This window comes from Stegostoma tigrinum, chromosome 18, assembly GCF_030684315.1.
Source record: "Stegostoma tigrinum isolate sSteTig4 chromosome 18, sSteTig4.hap1, whole genome shotgun sequence".
NCBI lineage: Eukaryota > Metazoa > Chordata > Chondrichthyes > Orectolobiformes > Stegostomatidae > Stegostoma > Stegostoma tigrinum.
The window spans coordinates 49,469,426-49,488,729 of NC_081371.1; the positions used below are offsets into that span (position 1 = coordinate 49,469,426).

At 44.4% G+C, this 19,304-nt stretch overlaps 1 long non-coding RNA gene across 1 annotated transcript in view; it reads right to left on the bottom strand.

Annotated features, from left to right (window-relative positions):
- Positions 1-13,006: 13,006 nt before the first annotated feature.
- The window catches only part of LOC132210714 (uncharacterized), a 40,106-nt gene continuing 33,808 nt past the window's right edge, over positions 13,007-19,304 (bottom strand). The window contains exon 3 of the long non-coding RNA XR_009446896.1: positions 13,007-18,625. This is a non-coding gene — a long non-coding RNA (uncharacterized LOC132210714). The remainder of the gene's footprint in view (positions 18,626-19,304) is intronic.

The following is a 19,304-nucleotide window of genomic DNA, read 5'->3' on the forward strand; positions in this document are numbered from 1 at the left end:
TTAATTACCTGGTCCTGAATTCTGGGATTCTTGGTGACTGTTTGCGGTCCCAATCACGGCCAATGCTGCCAAAGGCGCTGCTGTGACAGTGGAGACTGGTTGACTGCTCTCTGAGGTGACACTACTGACGTTAATCAAAAAAAATTATTACTATATTAACAGGGACATAGAGTATGGGAGGAAGGAGGTGATGTTGAAAATGTGTAAGACATTTGTTAGACCTCAGCTGGAGTGCTGTATACAGTTCTGGGCATCACATTATTGGAAGGATGTAAATGTGTTGGGGAGAGATTTACAAGATTGGTGGCAGGGATGAGAAACATCAGTTATGGAGATTAATTGAAGACATTGAGACTGTTATTCCTGGCATGAGGAAGGCTAAGGGGAGATCTGATAGAGCTTTCCAAAATAATGAGTGGACTGGATAGAGTGGATAGGGAAAAGCTATGAACCCAAGGGTGTATATTTAAAATGACTTGCCAAAGAAGCAAACGTGACAGAAGAAAACTCATTTTGCAAACAGTGAGTAATTAGGGTACAGAATATATGACCTGGAAGTGTAGAGGAGGCAGATTCAACTGGGGTTTTCAAGAGGGTATTGGATAATTATTTGTGTAGAAATGATATGCAAGTGTTTGGTGAGAAAAGCAGCAGATTGGCATGAGGCAATGATGTTCATGTGAAAAGACAGTGTAGACGTAATGGGCTAAATGGCTTCCTGTATTAGACCATTTCTATGATTCTGAAGGGCAATGAACATTGGTTTTGTCAGTCAGGCTCATGTCTCAGAAAAAATATAAAACAAAATCAAGCAGTGAAAGCTGAAATTGGAAATTTGCTTTTGAAGATACCCTGATTAAACCTATCAGTAAGCCAGTCTGAAGAGTCCAGTCTTTTTTATTTTCTTTCAAAAACAGCAATAAATTATCTCCCTCAACCAGCCCAGTTCAAGTGTTTGAAAATGTCAAAGAGCAGTGGATGGTTCCTGCAGAGATTAGCAATCTTTCAAACCACAGAGAAAAATATCACATGATTCATACAGACATTGCAGACACTGATCAGAAAGACAACCTCACACTGTTTTGAACTATTCTAACATTTTGCCTCACACATGTGTCTGCTAAAGGCACGTTACATTCATTGTTTTGTTTTTGCAGCTCTTACACAGCTGATAAACTTCCAAAAACTTTATCATCGAGGAAGACGCCTTTTTTTTGTCAATGTGAGGCCCTTGATTACAAGGGCTAGGCAATGAAATGAGCTTCACAGTACCTGGTGAGAATTATCTGTGTGATATTGGGAGTAAGGGTCACAGAGACCAAACATGCTGATCTCTCCCAGAGGGTCAGTTCAATGGCTAATCTCCTTTAGTTCAGCTGACTATTCCTGTCTCTGAGTTTTCCAGTCTGCCCATTTGGACTGCCCCAGTACCAGATATGCAGAGGATTAGGTGAAGATAGGAAGCAGTATGGTGGCTCAGTGGTTAGCATGGCTGCCTCTCAGCACCAGGGACCTAGTTTGATTCTACGTTCAGGTGACTGTGTGGAGGTTGCCCATTCTCCATGTCTATGTGGGCTTCTGTCATGCGTTCTGGTTTCCTTCCGCAGTCCAAAGGTGTGCCCTTAACTAGATTGAACATGCTAAATTTCCCCATCATGTCCAGAGATGTACAGGCTAGGTAGACTGGCCGTGGGGTTATGGGGATAGGTTGAGGGCCTGGGTCTGGTAGGATGCTCTTTGCAGGGTCGGTACAGATTTGATGAGCCACCTGGCCTATTTCTGCACTGTAGGGATTATATATATATATGTAGGTACAAAATAAACCAGAGTTAAAATTTTAGAAAAGACACAGTTGGTAATCGCCCTGGTGAGTTGGCGGTCAAGGGGACGATGTGGGATTTGTGGAAGCAGGAAACCTGTTGATTCGAGAATCGGAGGATTTGTCAAGCTTGATATCTATATAGAATCATGCAGCACAGAAGGAGGCCATTTGGCTCATTACATCTGTGCTAATTCAGAGCTTTGGAAGAACTCACCACTGTTGTGTCACAACAGCCCTGCAACTTCCCTTTACAAGTCTAATTCCATATCTAATTTCCAAATAAACAGTGATGATTGAAACTGCGGTCATCACTCCTTTAGGCAATGCTCTTTAGATTGGAGAAACTCACTGTTTAAATCAAAATGGTAGATCTTTCTCACTAAGAGATTTAAATTCAATGCCCATTGGGATAGTGGTACGTCAGTCAGCCATAATACACACCCTACCCAGTTGATCATTTTTTTGTGAATGGTGCCTTTATGTGCCATTAATTTCACTGCATCGATTTTTGGTTTTAGACTGTGGGCAGTAAGATCACATTATCACCCATTGCTGTTGGCCAGCAATTGTTTTCATTCAGCTGAACATGCACCACAGGATGTCCCAAACTTAGGTAAAAAGTCAATCTGAAAACCAATCTCAAAACTCACAAATTGGAGCCCAATACGCAGGAATAAAAGCAACCTTTCCCAGACCTAAACGGAGAAGTCTTTGTCATCAAGTGATTGCAACATTTAAGGACAGCAGAATCTTCAGAACATTGAGCTCAGAAATCACACAACAGCAGGTTATAGTCTAACAGGATTATTTGAAAACACAAGCTTTCAGAGCCTCACTGCCTTTTCAGATGTTAGTGAGAGAGGTAGTATCAGAAGAAGGAGTAAGGCTCTGAAGGCTTGTGTTTACAAATATCTGTTGGACTATAACCTGGTGTTGTATGATTTCTGACCTTGTCCACCCCAGTCCAACACCGGCACCTCCACATCAGAACACATAGCAGTTCAAGCTGACAGCTCTACCCATCCCTCCTACACTGACTTCATATACAGGATGCAATTGAGTGTGAAAATTGAGACTTGGGGCTAATGTCTGACATCAATGTAAACCACAAATTGCCCTTTTGCTTTCTTTACTTTTAAAGAGCACTAATCTGTCACAGCGATATAACAGTCCATTTCAAACTGCAGGGAGCACTAAAATTCATTGGGAAACTAAATCAGTTACAGGTTATCACAATTTGGTCACGTAGATAACAGAGAAACTATTCTAACCTCTTGTGTGGTGGAGGAATCATAACTGAGGAGAGACCTTTTCACACAAAGGGTAGAGTTCATAGAGTCACTCAGCGCAGAATAGACGCTTCAGTCCAACTTGTTCCTACTGACCAAGTTTCCTAAACTAAGCTAGTCCCATTCGCCTACATTTGGCCCATGTCTCTCTAAACCTTTCCTTTCCATGTACCCGTCCAAATGTATTTTAAATGTTGTCATTGTACCCACTTCCACCACCTCCTCTGGCAGCTTGTTCCGTACACGCACTACCCTCTGTGTGATAAAGTTGCTTGTCAGGTCCCTTTTAAAACTTTCCCCTCTCACCTTAAACCTATGCCTTCTAGTTTTGGACTCCCCTACCCTGGGGAAAAGACTCTGGCTATTCACCCTATCCGTGTCCCTCATGATTTTATAAACGTCTACAAGGTCAGGCTTCAACCTCTTATGCTCCAGCAAATAAAGTCCCAGCCGATTCTTATGTCTCAAACCCTCCAGTCTCGGTAAATCTTTTCAGCAGCCTTTCCAGTTTAATAATATCCTTCCGAAAGCAGGGAGACCGGAATTGTCTGCAGGGGAATGAAGTCTGGAACTTTCTCCCTTCAAAGGACTGTGAACGTTAAGAGTGTCAGGGGATAGTGGTTGGGATCTGGTGGGAAGGGGTCAATTGAAGCCTTTGAACCTGAGATCACCTGATTTCTATTGAGTGAGGCATCAATGATTGTAGGTGGTAATGGCTATTGAGGGACAGTGTGATCTGCCATGATCTTGGCAACTGGCGAGGCAGGCAGGAAGGAGCTTGGAGACTGTAACTGTCCTTGGGAGAGAGCGGGGAAAGCTTTGCAAAAGCCTGAATGTGTGAGAGAAGAATTCGCAGTCATGATTTATTTACTGGAGTCGATTTTATTGCTCAGGTTCTGGTCCCAGTATGAGGTGCATTAATGTTCGCTCAGAAAGATCTGATCTGAATGAAGCAGTGTTTCCATTAAATTCTGCTCTAATTTAGTTTGCTCACTGAGGAATAATAAATTACTCGGACGTGGGTATAATATATTCTTCTTTGCTCCAAAGGCACAATTTGCATTAGTTAATTCACACCAGTCTGCTCCAAATCCCTGCTGAGATGTGCATAACAGGTAGTTTGCTCTTTTAAAGTGCATCCATCTCTGATTGTGAGCAACAGAAAAAAGCATACTTTAATGTGATTGCTTTGGTCTTCATCTGCAGTCTTTAGTTGACTGCTCTCTGACTTGCAGGGTCATTCAAGGCATTCAACAAGGAATTAGATGGCTATTTGAAGAAGAAGAATGTGCAGGGCTTCTGAGAGAAAACAAGAGACCAGCACGAGGTGAGATGATCATTTGGAGAGGCAACAGTGATATGATGGCCAAATGGTCTCTTCTGTACTGTAACAGTTCTATGATTCTGTAAAGCGCCTGATTCATAACTGATGAATTGAATGATCTAACCAGGTGGAAACCAGCCAAGCAGGATGCATCTGCACTCTAGGTCATTTATCATTTCTCTAAAAGCTAATACTAGACATCAAAATACCTCAACCTTGACTTTACCAAGCCCTCTCAGGTAAATGTCAAAGATCTCATGGCACTATTTTAAAAGCAAGCTGGAGAGTTATCCCTGGAGTCTTGGCCAATGTTTATTCTTCAAACAACATTATGATTCAATTATTACTATATTATTGTTTGTGGTGCACAAATGTTTTGTACCATTTCCTACATTGCAACAATGACTATATTTATAAAGTACTTTATTGGCCATAAAGTGCCTAGGGATGTGAAAGGTGCTATGAAATGCAAGTCTTTCTCCTTCCTGTCACACTGATATCATAAATCAATGGCACCCTTACAGATTCATTTATTTTCACTATTGAGCACTATTTACTTTCCTAATTGGGCAGGAACAGAAAAAAGGCAACACTTTATAAATGACACTGTCAAATCTAATTTCTGCAATTTATTTTAATTTCAGTATGTGATCTCCCATTCCCTACCTCTGACAACACCCGAAACTACCTGCTTCAACTGTGAATGTGGAGCATTCCTGCACAGGTCTCCCATGTGGATCTTTACAAAGCACATGATTTTAATATTACCAGACGGCAAATACTTTAAAATGAAGCTCAGCAGCCGATTCATTGGCCCTCGATGCTGTTTGCAGACGATTGGCAAACAGCCAACAGCCAGCATCAAGCAGGCTTCAAGCACCCATTGCCCTTCTTCACCAGAATATCAGCCTCTTTTATGCAAGTATTATAGTCCAGCCAATTGCTGGCCTGATTAAATATGCATTAACTACTATGACTTGACCTAATCAATCTTCTTGATGAAGACCACTGGCAGCCTTTCTCCTCATGGTATCTTCCATGCTACAGTGATATTATACAAGGACTGGGCTAAAATCCTGGTTCTAATAAGATGATTCCAATTATAAGGGAATTGTAAACCCTATAGTTTGGTGCAAGAGCTGAAGAGTCTCAAGTGCTTGCAAACTGTCGCTGGTTTATAGAATCATAGAATGATCACTGTCGAGTAGCGGGGACTATGCTGTTAAAATTGAGATAACAGGAATGCACTGCATCTCTCTTTACTCCCATCACTCCACTGACCACACAACATAATTTTACATGTTTCACTCAGTTTCCAATATGGTTATTTAGATATTTTCACCATACTAGGCTGAAGATTCAATCCTATTTATTTTATATCCAAAAACGTTATTGATTTAGTGCGAAACAAAATGGATTTGGCACGGCTGTAAAACTAAAATTAACACAGTTTTAAATGTGAATGTATAAATCTCAAACATTCTAAATATCCCAAATGCACACACACATGCAATTAACACTCAGAAAAATAGAAAACAAATGAGTTCCTCTCTGCAGCGATTGACTTTGAAACAAAAAATGCTTTTGGTCAATAACAGTTAGTTCTTGAAGGCAAAATGAATAAAGTGCATAATGTTCAGAGGGCTGTTAGTCTGGCATTCTAGGACATGTAGAAAGGTGTCACCCAACAGAGGCAAGATAACAAAGTGTGGAGCTGGATGAACACAGCAGGCCAAGCAGCATCTCAGGAGCACAAAAGCTGACGTTTCGGGCCTAGACCCTTCATCAGAGAGGGGGATGGGGAGAGGGAACTGGAATAAATAGGGAGAGATGGAGAGGTGGACCGAAGATGGAGAGAAAAGAAGATAGGTAGAGAGGACAGTATAGGTGGGGAGGTGGGGGGGATAGGTCAGTCCAGGGAAGACGGACAAGTCAACGAGGCGGGATGAGGTGGTAGGTAGGAAATGGAGGTGTGCCTTGAGGTGGGAGGAAGGGATGGGTGAGAGGAAGAACAGGTCAGGGAAGCGGAGACAGGCTGGGCTGGTTTTGGGATGCAGTGGGGGGAGGGGTCGAGCTGGGCTGGTTTTGTGATGCAGTGGGGGGAGGGGAAGAACTGGGTTGGTTTTGGGATGCGGTGGGGGAAGGGGAGATTTTGAAGCTTGTGAAGTCCACATTGATACCATTGGGCTGCAGGGTTCCCAAGCGGAATATGAGTTGCTGTTCCTGCAACCTTCGGGTGGCATCATTGTGGCACTGCAGGAGGCCCATGATGGACATGTCGTCTGAGGAATGGGAGATGGAGTTAAAATGGTTCGCGACTGGGAGGTGCAGTTGTTTACTGCGAACCGAGCAGAGGTGTTCTGAAAAGCGGTCACCAAGCCTCCGCTTAGTTTCCCCGATGTAGAGGAAGCCACACCGGGTGCAATGGATACAATATACCACATTGGCAGATGTGCAGGTGAACATCTGCTTGAAATGGAAAATCATCTTGGGGCCTGGGATGGGGGCGAGGGAGGAGGTGTGGGAGCAAGTGTAGCATTTCCTGCGGTTGCAGGGGAAGGTGCCGGGTGTGGTGGGGTTGGAGGGGTGTGGAGCGGACAAGGGAGTGGCGGAGAGAGTGGTCTCTCCGGAAGGCAGACAAGGGTGGGGATGGAAAATGGGCTTGGGTGGTGGGGTCGGATTGTACATGGTGGAAGTGTTGGAGGATGATGCTTTGTATCCGGAGGTTGGTAGGGTGGTGTGTGAGAATGAGGGGTATCCTGTGGGGGCAGTTGTGGCGGAGGCTGGGTGTGAGGGATATGTTGCGGGAAATGTGGGAGATGTGGTCAAGGGCGTTCTTGACCACTGTTGGGGGAAAGTTGCTGTCCTGGAAGAACGTGGACATCTGGGATGTGCGGGAGTGGAATGCCTCATCCTGGGAGCAGATGTGGCAGAGGCAGAGGAATTGGGAATAGGGGATGGAATTTTTGCAGGAGGTTGGGTGGGAGGAGGTGTATTCTTGGTAGCTGTGGGAGTCAGTGGGCTTGAAAAGGACATTGGTTTCTAGCTGGTTACCTGAGATGGAGATTGAGAGGTCCAGGAAGGTGAGCGATGTGTTGGAGATGGTCCAGGTGAACTTGAGGTTGGGGTGGAAGGTGTTGGTGAAGAGGATGAACTGTTCGAGCTCCTCTGGGGAGCAAGAGGCGGCGCCGATACAGTCATCAATGTAACGGAGGAAGAGGTGGGGTTTGGGGCCTGTGTAGGTGCGGAAGATGGCATGTTCCACCTAACCTACAAAGAGGCAGGCTTAGCTTGGGCCCATGCGGGTACCCATGGCCACCCCCTTTGTCTGTAGGAAGTGGGAGCTAGAAACTGATGTCCATTTCAAGCCCACTGACTCCCACAGCTACCAAGAATACACCTCCTCCAACCCACCCTCCTGCAAAAATTCCATCCCCTATTCCCAATTCCTCTGCCTCCGCCGCATCTGCTCCCAGGATGAGGCATTCTACTCCCGCACATCCCAGATGTCCATGTTCTTCCAGGACAGCAACTTGCCCCCACAGTGATCGAGAACGCCCTTGACCGCGTTTCCCACATTTCCCGCAACATATCCCTCACACCCCGCCCCCGCCACAGCTGCCCCCACAGGATACTCCTCATTCTCACATAACACCCCACAAACCTCTGGATACAAAGCATCATCCTCCAACACTTCCACCATCTGCAATCCGACCCTACCACCCAAGCCATTTTTCCATCCCCACCCTTGTCTGCTTTCCGGAGAGACCACTCTCTCCGCGACTCTCTTGTCCGCTCCACACTCCCCTCCAATCCCACCACACCCGGCACCTTCCCCTGCAATCGGAGGAAGTGCTACACTTGCTCCCACACCTCCTCCCTCACCCCTATCCCAGGCCCCAAGATGATTTTCCATTTCAAGCAGATGTTCACCTGCACATCTGCCAATGTGGTATATTGTATCCATTGTACCCGGTGTGGCTTCCGCTATATTGGGGAAACCAAGCGGAGGCTTGGTGACCGCTTTGCAGAACACCTCTGCTCGGTTCGCAACAAACAACTGCACCTCCCAGTCGTGAACCATTTTAACTCCCCCTCCCACTTCTCAGATGACATGTCCATCATGGGCCTCCTGCAGTGCCACAATGATGCCACCCGAAGGTTGCAGGAACAGCAACTCATATTCCGCTTGGGGACCCTGCAGCCCAATGGTATCAATGTGGACTTCACAAGCTTCAAAATCTCCCCTTCCCCCACTGCATCCTAAAACCAGCTCAGCCTGTCTTCGCTGCCCTGACCTGTTCTTCCTCTCACCCATCCCTTCCTCCCACCTCAAGCCGCACCCCCATTTCCTACCTACCACCTCATCCCACCTCCTTGACCTGTCCGTCTTCCCTGGACTGACCTATCCCCTCCCTACCTCCCCACCTATACTCTCCTCTCTACCTATCTTCTTTTCTCTCCATCTTCGGTCTGCCTCCACCTCCCTATTTATTCCAGTTCCCTCTCCCCATCCCCCTCTCTGATGAAAGGTCTAGGCCCGAAACGTCAGCTTTTGTGCTCCTGAGATGCTGTTTGGCCTGCTGTGTTCATCCAGCTTCACACTTTGCTATCTTGACTGGAACTTCTGTTGTCTTAATGGGCTCAGTACTGATGATATTTCTTGGTCAACTGGTGACATATTTGGCTATAACTGGGAGTGGTAACAGTGTGTTAAACCCTCTAAGAGTGGATACAAAACTTTCTAGCTCTGAGGCAAAGACTGCTGACAGTAAAAATAGGTGCCTTTCAGACACTGATCCTGTCATGGGATCTCCTCGAACAGGATCAAAGGTCATAAAGTCAGTACTATGGAGATCAAGGCAGAGTGCTGACCACCACTCATTCCTTAAGCAGCAATGGAAAATCCAGTTTTTTGATCTACATTCCTGTGATGGAAGTAGACCGTGGGAAACAGTGTGTTTCTTAATGTTTTTTATGTAGGTTGTGGTCATCAATGTCAAAGGATTTGTTGCCTATTCCTAATTCCCTTGAACCAAATGGCTTGCAAGGCCATTTCAGAGGGCTGTCATGAGTCAACCACATTGCTCTGGGTCTGGATTCACATGTAGGCCTGGTAAGGGTGGCAGGTTTCCTTCCCAAATGGGTTTCCATGCCATTCAGTAATACTTGTCACGGTCACCGTTGCAGAGACAGGTTTTCAATTCTAGATTTATGAACTGAGGTTGTGTTCTAAAGCTGACATGGTGTAACTTGACGATAATAAAATGTGAGGCTGGATGAACACAGCAGGCCCAGCAGCATCTCAGGAGCACAAAAGCTGACGTTTTGGGCCTAGACCCTTCATCAGAGAGGGGAATGGGTTGAGTGTTCTGGAATAAATAGGGAGAGAGGGGGAGGTGGACCGAAGATGGAGCGAAAACAAGATAGGTGGAGAGGAGAGTACAGGTGGGGAGGTAGGGAGGGGTTGGTCAGTCCAGGGAAGACGGACAGGTCAAGGAGGTGGGATGAGGTTAGTAGGTAGGAGATGGAGTTGCAGCTTGGGGTGGGAGGAAGAGATGGGTGAGAGGAAAAACAGGTTAGGGAGGCAGAGACAGGCTGGACTGGTTTTGGGATGCAGTGGGTGGAGGGGAAGAGCTGGGCTGGTTGTGTGGTGCAGTGGGGGGAGGGGATGAAGTGGGCTGGTTTTGGGATGCAGTGGGGGAAGGGGAGATTTTGAAGCTGGTGATGTCCACATTGATACCATTGGGCTGCAGGGTTCCCAAGTGGAATATGAGTTGCTGTTCCTGCAACCTTCAGGTGGCATCTTTATGGCACTGCAGGAGGCCCATGATGGACATGTCATCTAAAGAATGGGAGGGGGAGGTGAAATGGTTCGCGACTGGGAGATGCAGTTGTTTATTGCGAACCGAACGGAGGTGTTCTGCAAAGTGGTCCCCAAGCCTCCGCTTGGTTTCCTCAATGTAGAGGAAGCCACACCGGGTACAATGGATACAGTATACCACATTGGCAGATGTGCAGGTGAACCTCTGCTTAATATGGAAAGTCATCTTGGACCCTGGGATAGGTCTAGGCTCGAAACGTCAGCTTTTGTGTTCTCTCCATCTTCGGTCCGCATCCCGCTCTCTCCCTATTTATTCCAGAACCCTCACCCCATCCCCCTCTCTGATGAAGGGTCTAGGCCCGAAACGTCAGCTTTTGTGCTCCTGAGATGCTGCTGGGCCTGCTGTGTTCATCCAGCCTCACATTTTATTATCTTGGATTCTCCAGCATCTGCAGTTCCCATTATCAATGGTGTAACTTGAATCCAGGCTCCCAGTTAGTTTGGGATTACAGAATTTATATTCCAGTGAAATTACCACTGTACTACCATTAGTCCAAGAGCCTTTTATGAAGGCTTAATCATCCGTAATTTTCAACATCAATCAACAATTATTGGGATGAACACTGCTTGGAACTTTTTTCTGCAGTTGGCTTTAAGTTCCACTCTTAAAAAAAGCACTCCAAAGCTCTTTCTCAATTAACAAGAATTCCACCCTCTAAAGAGGGAAAATGGCTTCCATGGGCCCCTTGTCTGGGTGGAATGATTATTTGTGAAACTGTAATCTTTGGTAATGACGGTGGAGTGAATGCTGGTACAAATTGAATGCTATTAAGGTTCAGAGATTTCAGACAGCCGTACACATGCTGCACAGCACAGTCTGATTAGATGAAACAAACAAAATCAGTCTCTTGTCAACATCATTTTCTTTCTCCAGATGCCCAAGACTGTTGTCTGTTTCTGCAATCGGTTTCACAAAGTGTCAGTGCTCAATATTAACTCCCTCTATACACTGATACCCCCTCCCATAGACTGGCAGGAGAGGGTCAAGGTGACAGGTGAGATCCCTAAGTATTTGAAATCCCAATGCACTGCAAAGCATTTACTCACATTTTCACTGCGGCTGGTTTGGGGATCCAAGTAGTTGGATCTGGAGATTGATGTGAGTCTGTGTTTTAGATTTGCCTCAGATTTTGGTTGCGAGTTGCATTTAATGGCTGCACATAGGGTTTAACAGGGATCAAGAAACTTAACAGCTGCAGGGAGGTGGGGATACGAAGATCTGTTTGTGGGCCAGGAAGGGACTCTTCAACCTCCAACTCCTCAAATAAGTCTTTTGCAGTGATCTTCCCATCCCATTACCCCGATCTCTCCCCACTCTACAATTTCTTCTCCCATCATATGTCATCACAATGATCTCTCCGTGATCTGTACCTTACCTACTCTTCCTACTGTAAACCTACCTTCCACAATTACTCTCACATCTTGATCTCTACCCACATGATTTCCTCACCCTACGATTTCTCCCATTGCAATCTCCCACTCTACAACCTCTCCCTTGTGACTGTTCCCCCAACAATTTCTTCCAACTGTAACCCTGAATCCCATGATCGCTCCCCCTAAAATCTCGACCTGTGATCTCTCCCACTACCTTTGTGATCTCTCTTACTTTGCAATCTCTTTCCTGTGAACTCTCCAACTGCAATTTCTCTGCCTACAATCTCTTCCCCCTGCGATATTTCCCTTTGATTTCTTTCCCCCACGATCTCGCCTTTAATCAAATCTCCCCCACAACCTCTTCCAAAGCATTTGATTCCTTGCCACAAACTCTGCCCCTTCCGATCAGTTGATGTACCCTCAGATCACTCCCTACATCAGTGCTCACCTCCTCCTCTGAGATCCTATCACCACCAGTTCCCTCTCCCACCATTTCCACTGCCATGCTCTAATAGATTGTACAAAACTTGCTTCGATCTTCTACAATTGGTCAGGATCATCCTTAGTACTTGGCCTTAGCCTCTTCACTGACAGAGACGGTGGACCCCCCCAACCCCATTTCTATGTGCCCTTGTCCAATTGTCCTCAACTGCAAGCACTGCTTTGTCTAGAAAATGGTCTTAGCTTCTTCTGTGAACTGGCTCATGAAAGAAGTACAACAAGAATTCTCTTGGTTTCCTACTGTCCTAGGCTCCATCACTAACTCTCTACAGTACCTTCACAAAGGGACAGGTTGCTGGAACAAATCCATAGTAATAAAATAACAGTCCCACAGTAGTCTCCTTGACTAGTTCTCACTGCCCCCAAAATTGCTGAAGGGGAATTTTTCCAGATTATTTTTAGACTTGATTGAGTTTAGTGCTTGAAAAGCCATCACAGTCTCTCGACAGCTGATACTGATAACTGATCCATTCCAGTAGAGAAGGAAAACTGACAGTGACTCTCATTTAAGACTCTTTTCACTGACAGGGCCAAATTGTACTAGGTGAAGCTTTTGGTTGCTAGTTTTAAAAAGAAGTCAGCAATAAATTGCATTTGTGTAATTTCTTTAACATAATAAAACTTTCTTGAAGGCAATTCACTGGAGCATAATCGAACAGAACTTGACAATGAGTCACGTGAGAAGACACTCTCATAGTTTATTGTCTTTTTGGAAGTTCATTAAATGTACAATTTCTATGGTAACTAAAACATAAAAAGAGAGAATTACATCAGCAATATGACAGCTCATGTCACCAACATTCACAGTCAAATAGAATAAAGCAAGTTGGAAAAATGGAGCCCAAGAGTTCCATGCTGTCAATTACCCAGTGGCTTGTGAGGCCCTTTCCAAAGACACTTTAGAGTCAACCACATCAGTGTGGGTCTGAAGACACATGTTGGCCAGACCAAGGAAGGACAGCAGACTTCCTTCCTGAAAGGACATTAGTGAGAGATTTTAATCAACAGTTGATGATGATAGCTTTGCTACTGATATTAAATTTCAATTCCAGATTTATTATGTGTCATCATCAACCATTGTGATGGAATTTAAGTCTGTGTACTCAGCACATTAACCTGGGCCTCTAGATTACCAGCCCAATGACAGTACCACCCTACTATCCTTTACCCTCAGCAACAATGCTGGTATGGAAGAAACGAAAAACTTGTATTTGTGTAGTTCCTCCCACAGCCTCAGGCATTCCAAAGTGCTTAAAATACATGTGAAGTGCAGCTATGGTTTTGTTCAAAGCAAAAATGGCAACCAACTTACAGACAGGAAATCTATGTGAATGGACGATGCATGAAATTAATTTTGCATGAACAATATCCTTTCAGAAATGAAAGGGTGGCTACTATACATTTGATGGTAGAGAAATACAACAGCAAGTATCCCATGAAATGGTGGCAATAAACATGCAAATACAAACAAAAACTGAAAGAACTGCGGATGCTGTAAATCAGGAACAAGAATGGAAGTTGCTGGAAAAGCTCAGCAGGTCTGGCAGCATAGAGTCATACAGCATGGAAACAGGCCCTTCAGCCCAAACCAAACTGGTTTGCACACTTTCCAGTTTAACTAAGATAACAGCGTGGAGCTGCAGGAACACAGCAGGCCAGGCAGCATCAGAGGCAGCTATTTCTTCCAGTTTAACTATGTCTTTCCTATGACATGGTGACCAAAACAGTACACAATACTCCAAGTGTGGCCTCATCAATAACTTATACAGCTGCAACATAACGTCCCAACTCCTATAGTCAATGCCTCGACCAATGAAGGCCAGTATGCTAAATGTCATCTTCACCATCCAGTCTACCTGTGATGCTGCTTTCAACAAGTTCTGTTCTTGTACTCCAAGGTCCCTCTGTCCCACAACACTCCTCTGGACTTTACCATTTACTGTATTAGTCCTCCCTTAGGTTGACTTTCCAAAGTGCAACACCTCACACTTATCTGTATTGAATTGCATTTGCCAATCCTCAGCGCATTTCCCCATCTGACCAAGATCCCTCTGAAATTTTTGGTAACCTTCAAAGATACCTCCTAATTTTGTATCATCCGCAAACGTACTAATCATGCCTTGTACATTCACATCCAGATCATTTGTGTAAATAACAAAGGTCCCAGCATTGACTCCTATGGCACATCACTAGTCAAAGGCCTCCAGTCCAAGAAACAACCTTCAACCATCACCCTCTGCTTCCTACCACCGAGCCAATCCCGAATCCAGTTAGCTAGCTCTCCGTGGATCCCATGCGAGCTAACCTTCATGACTATCCTGCCATGTGGAACCTTGTCACCAGACCTGAAACGTTAACTCTGATTTTTCTTCATAGATGCTGCCAGACCTGCTGAGCTTTTCCAGCAACTTCTGTTTTCAAAGCAAATAGAAATCCTAATTACTGCAGTTCACATGATGATGCTGTACTCCTATGGGGGTTGGAATTAGAGAGGTGTTTTCAACTGATTTATTTTAAATGGATGAACCCTTTCGTATGAAGATCATATGGATTGCAAGTGCTTCAAGATCTGTGAAATTCACCGATTACAATCTGTGTCTCTGGCAGTTCCTTGGGTGACAAGGCTAATGATCAAGATTATAGGATAGATAGGCTGGACAGAGAAGAAAACATTGCCCATAAGTCAAATCTTCATTGTTGCGGCATCCTGGGATGATGGAGTCTGTTGCTTATTGAGTGAGACAGGGAATGTAAACAGATCTGGTGGGAGCATAGGGAAGCTATCAATTGTATTGTGATATCTTGAGCCAGGAGCAAACCAGTTTGATCAAGAACGTGTGGTGTAATAAATCTCCTTCACTGGCAAGGGGCTTATTGCTGCCAGGGAATAACATAATTACTCGTGAGAATGGGTTGGTATTGGGAATTGCTGCTTAAATTCCACTGGGATCATACATCAGCTTTCCTCAATGTCAGTGCTGCCAGGTTCCAGGGGTAACTAATGTAACAACCTTTGTTCATCAAGGAAAAAGGGCAGGGCAGGTAGCTATAGGCAATTAGTCTAACATCAATTAAGGGCAAATGCTTAAGAATTGATTTCAGCCTGAAGATAAGGAGGTAAGCAGGCAGTTAAAGTATTTGCTGCAACTTAACTCTTTCCTGACAATCTTTGTGCTGTCTCTTTTGAACGAGTTAGAGGAAGAGAGAGAGAGAGAGATATTTATTCCCTCTTAAAGATTCACTCCCTCCATTGCGATGGCGGCATGTATCATTTATGAGATATATTCCAGCAATCTCCTTCAATAGCATATCCCAAACCTATAAACCAACCAGCTGGAAAGACAAGGGCAGCAAGCACTTGGAAACACCAGCACTTGGAAGTTCTGTTCTGCTCCAAGCCACACACTGTTCTGTGTCCTAACATGGAGCTATATCAATGTTCATTCACTGTTCCTGGGTTAAAATCCAGGAATACCCTCTGTACCTGCACCACACAGATTGGAAAGATTCAAGAAGGCAACTCACCACCGCCTTCTTGAAGACAATAAATGCTGGTCCACTCAGTGACATGCACATTGTGTGAAGAAATAAAAATAAATTATAACTTATATCAAGAATAACAAGAATTTCAAAATTTATCCCTAGGAAACTCCACTACAAACCTTTCCCCAGTCTGATAAATATCCTTTAATCATTGCTCTCTGTTTGTCACTCAGCTAACTTCATAAGGATATCACTTCCATCCCTTCTGTCTCATTTGCTTTCAGGCAACTTATTCCACATCCTAACCTCTCACTGCCATTTTTCTTTTCTTGATGATGTCTCTGGTTCTTTTGTCAATCAAGAGCTAGCAATATATGTTTTAAAAGTCTTGAAATTTCTGCCAATGAGACCAGTTTCTTTGCATATTCTCTGTCTCTATTATATAAACACACAACTGAAATATACTGAAATTGCATTTTGCCAACTTAGCTTATGATGCCTTGATATCCTTAAGCAGTAAACTTCAATCGATCTGTCTTAGAAGTACAGTTGGCCCAGAACAACAGCATTTAGGATGCAGAATTCCATATACACATTGCACTTTAAATGGGTTAGTTATCCATTGTATTGTCATACCTCGAGCTGGAAGCTCTGGTTGTAGAGGTCGAGGGTTTGGAAAGTGCTGTTGAAAGAGCCTTTGCAAGTTGCTGCAGGGCATCTTGTCGATGGTACACACTGCTGCTGTGATGCATCAAAAGGAGTGAATTTAAGGGACATGAACAGAGTGCCAATCAAGTGAGCTATATATCCTTAATGGTGTGGCACTTGTATGTTGTTGCAGCTGCTCATGTTCAGGTCAGTGGAGAGTATTTCCCCTTGTCCTAGACTTGTATTTTTATATCATCCAGTATGCTTTCACAACTTGCTCAAAAGTCACATAACCTATTTCTAGTGAAATGAGCAAAAGAAACAGGAGCTGGAGTGATGCCTTGAGCTGCTTCACAATCTATGAGATTGTGGCTAACATCCTACCTCAACTACACTCTCCTGCACTATTTCTCCATTTCTTCATTACTTTACTGCCCACTGACCTATCAGACCTGTATATACTCACTGACGAGGCATTCCCACCTCTCTAAACTCGTGAATTCAGAGAGTTCACACTCTTAGTGAAGAGGTTTTTCCTCATCTTAGTCCCAAATGGCTTATCTTTCTCCAAACAAATTGACCTGGGAAACAAAATCAAGCAGGCTGTAAAATGGATGATAGATATCTTGCCACCTACTTTAAGCACCCACCTAAGTGAATTTTACCCCCAATGTTGTCCTTCTATATTGTGACATCCTATAGCACCATAGGCAAAAGAAGACATTTTCTAATTAACACATAACTCAAAGCTCCGCGATTTTTTATTCACTCGTGGAATATGGGCATCACTGGCTGGTCAGCATTTATTGCCTGTCCCTAAGTGGCTTGCTAGGCTGTTTCAGAGAGTAGCTGACAGTCAACCACATTGCTGTGGGTCTGGAGTCACAATGTCGGCCATACCAGTGAGGATAGCAGATTTCTCTCCCCGAAGGACATTAATGAATCAGATGGGCTTTTCCAACAATCGGCAATGGTTTCATGGTCATCAGCAGATTCTTAGTTCCAGGTATACTTTTCGATTGAATACAGATTTCACCATCTGCCATGGCAGGATTTGAACCCAGATCCCAGGTCTGGATGAATAGTCTAGAGATAAAAGCACTAGAACATCAGCATCCCATTGACAGAAGGTTTGATCAACCTTCCATCCCTCCCTTCTTTCAGTTTGACTCAGGCACTTTGTTACCAAATGAAGGTGAACTTGCCTTGAAATTTAGGTAAGTTATTTGCATCTTCTTCGACATGCAGCTGGTGTATTAAGATCAAAACTATGATGAGATTGAATGGTTCGACTGGTCTTTGGAGCTGGTTAAGATCTTTAAAGGACTGTTTCTTAACTAAAACAAAGACTGTGGATGCTGGAAATCTGAAACAAAAACAGAAATTGCTGGTGAAACTCAGCAGATCTGACAGCATTTGAGCAAAGAGAGCAGAGTTAACGTTTTGAGTCCGGTGAGATCACAAAACCCAAATGCTAATTATGTTACCGGTCTAATAATTCAGGAGGCTTGGCCTAGTAATTGAATCCCAACATAACAGCTGGAGAACTTGAAATATGTTTTAAAACTTATGGAAATTAAAATGCTGCTCTCAACAGTAACAGCATTTTGTCTTTTGGCAGTTCATTCAACTGTAAAATGTCCCAAGGAGTAACACAGGAGTGATTATCAAACAAGACTGACACCATGTTACATGGGGAGATGTTAGAACAGCTGACAGCTTGGTATCAAAGAGGTAGGTTTTAATAATCAATTTATAGAAGGGGAAAGAGAGATGGAAATATTTAGGGTGTGACTTGATCTATCTTCACTGATTCAACAGCTAGTTAATCTGTCCCTGATAGGTTAACCTGCCATGAGGCTTTGCGCTTCTGTCCTGCAGTGCTGACAGTCTGCCCCATCCATTGTACTATCTCCATCTGAGTCTGCTATATCTCAGCCCCTGACTTTTCTTAGAGTGACAATTTGCTGAAGTTCTGATAAACTTTTATTACCACTGCTATAAATGATCCCAATACTTTGTATGTATAACAAAGTGTGGAGCTGGACGAACACAGCAGGCCAAGCAGCATCTTAGAGCACAAAAGCTGACGTTTCAGGCCTAGACCCTTCGGATCCTCCAGCATCTGAAGTTCCCATTATCTCCGATCACAACTCTGTATGTATTACTGTTCTTTTTACAGGTTATTCCATGTCTCTTCCATGAGTCTTTTTGATCAACTTCTCCCCAATCAAGAAACTCGATGCTTCAGATACCCAACAGTATTGAGCAGGCATGTTCCTGGCAGTTGGCACTTCCTCCTAGAATTCAAAGTATTTCAGGGTAAGATCAGGAGGTCAGACACAGCACAAAGGCCTGTGTCAAAGGGTAACGGAGCTGGACGGATATGTTTCGTTTACGTCATGTCTTTTGTATACCACTGGCTGGGAGGCCATTGTTTGCTCTGTGCTACATACTACATTGAATCATAGAATCATAACAGTGTGGATAGAGGCCATTTGGCCCATTGAGTCTGCAATGATCCTCCAAACAGCGTCCCACTCAAACCCACAAGTGCCACGCTTACCCCTTGTAACCACACATTTCCCATGGCTGATCCACCTAGCCTGCGCACCCACTGACACTATGGGACAATTTCGCATGGCCAGCCCACCTGGCCCACACATCTTTGGTCTGTCGGAGGAAACTGGAGTGTCTGGCAGAAAAACATGCAGAATGTGCAAACTCACACAGTCACCCAGGGCTAGAATTGAACCCAAGTCTCTGGCACTGGGAGGCAACAGTGCTAACTGATAATGCCAGCCATAAAGAATGGCAGACCACCACGTACAGTGTCTGACTTGGATGTGTCTGAAATCTTGAACTTGAAATCATCATACAAACGGTCTTGAAGATTTGGCCTAGCAGGAGAGTGTAGCTGCATCATATACCCCAAACCAATGGAACGGCCCTCTTTTAGTGGGGGTCATCCTCTGTGAG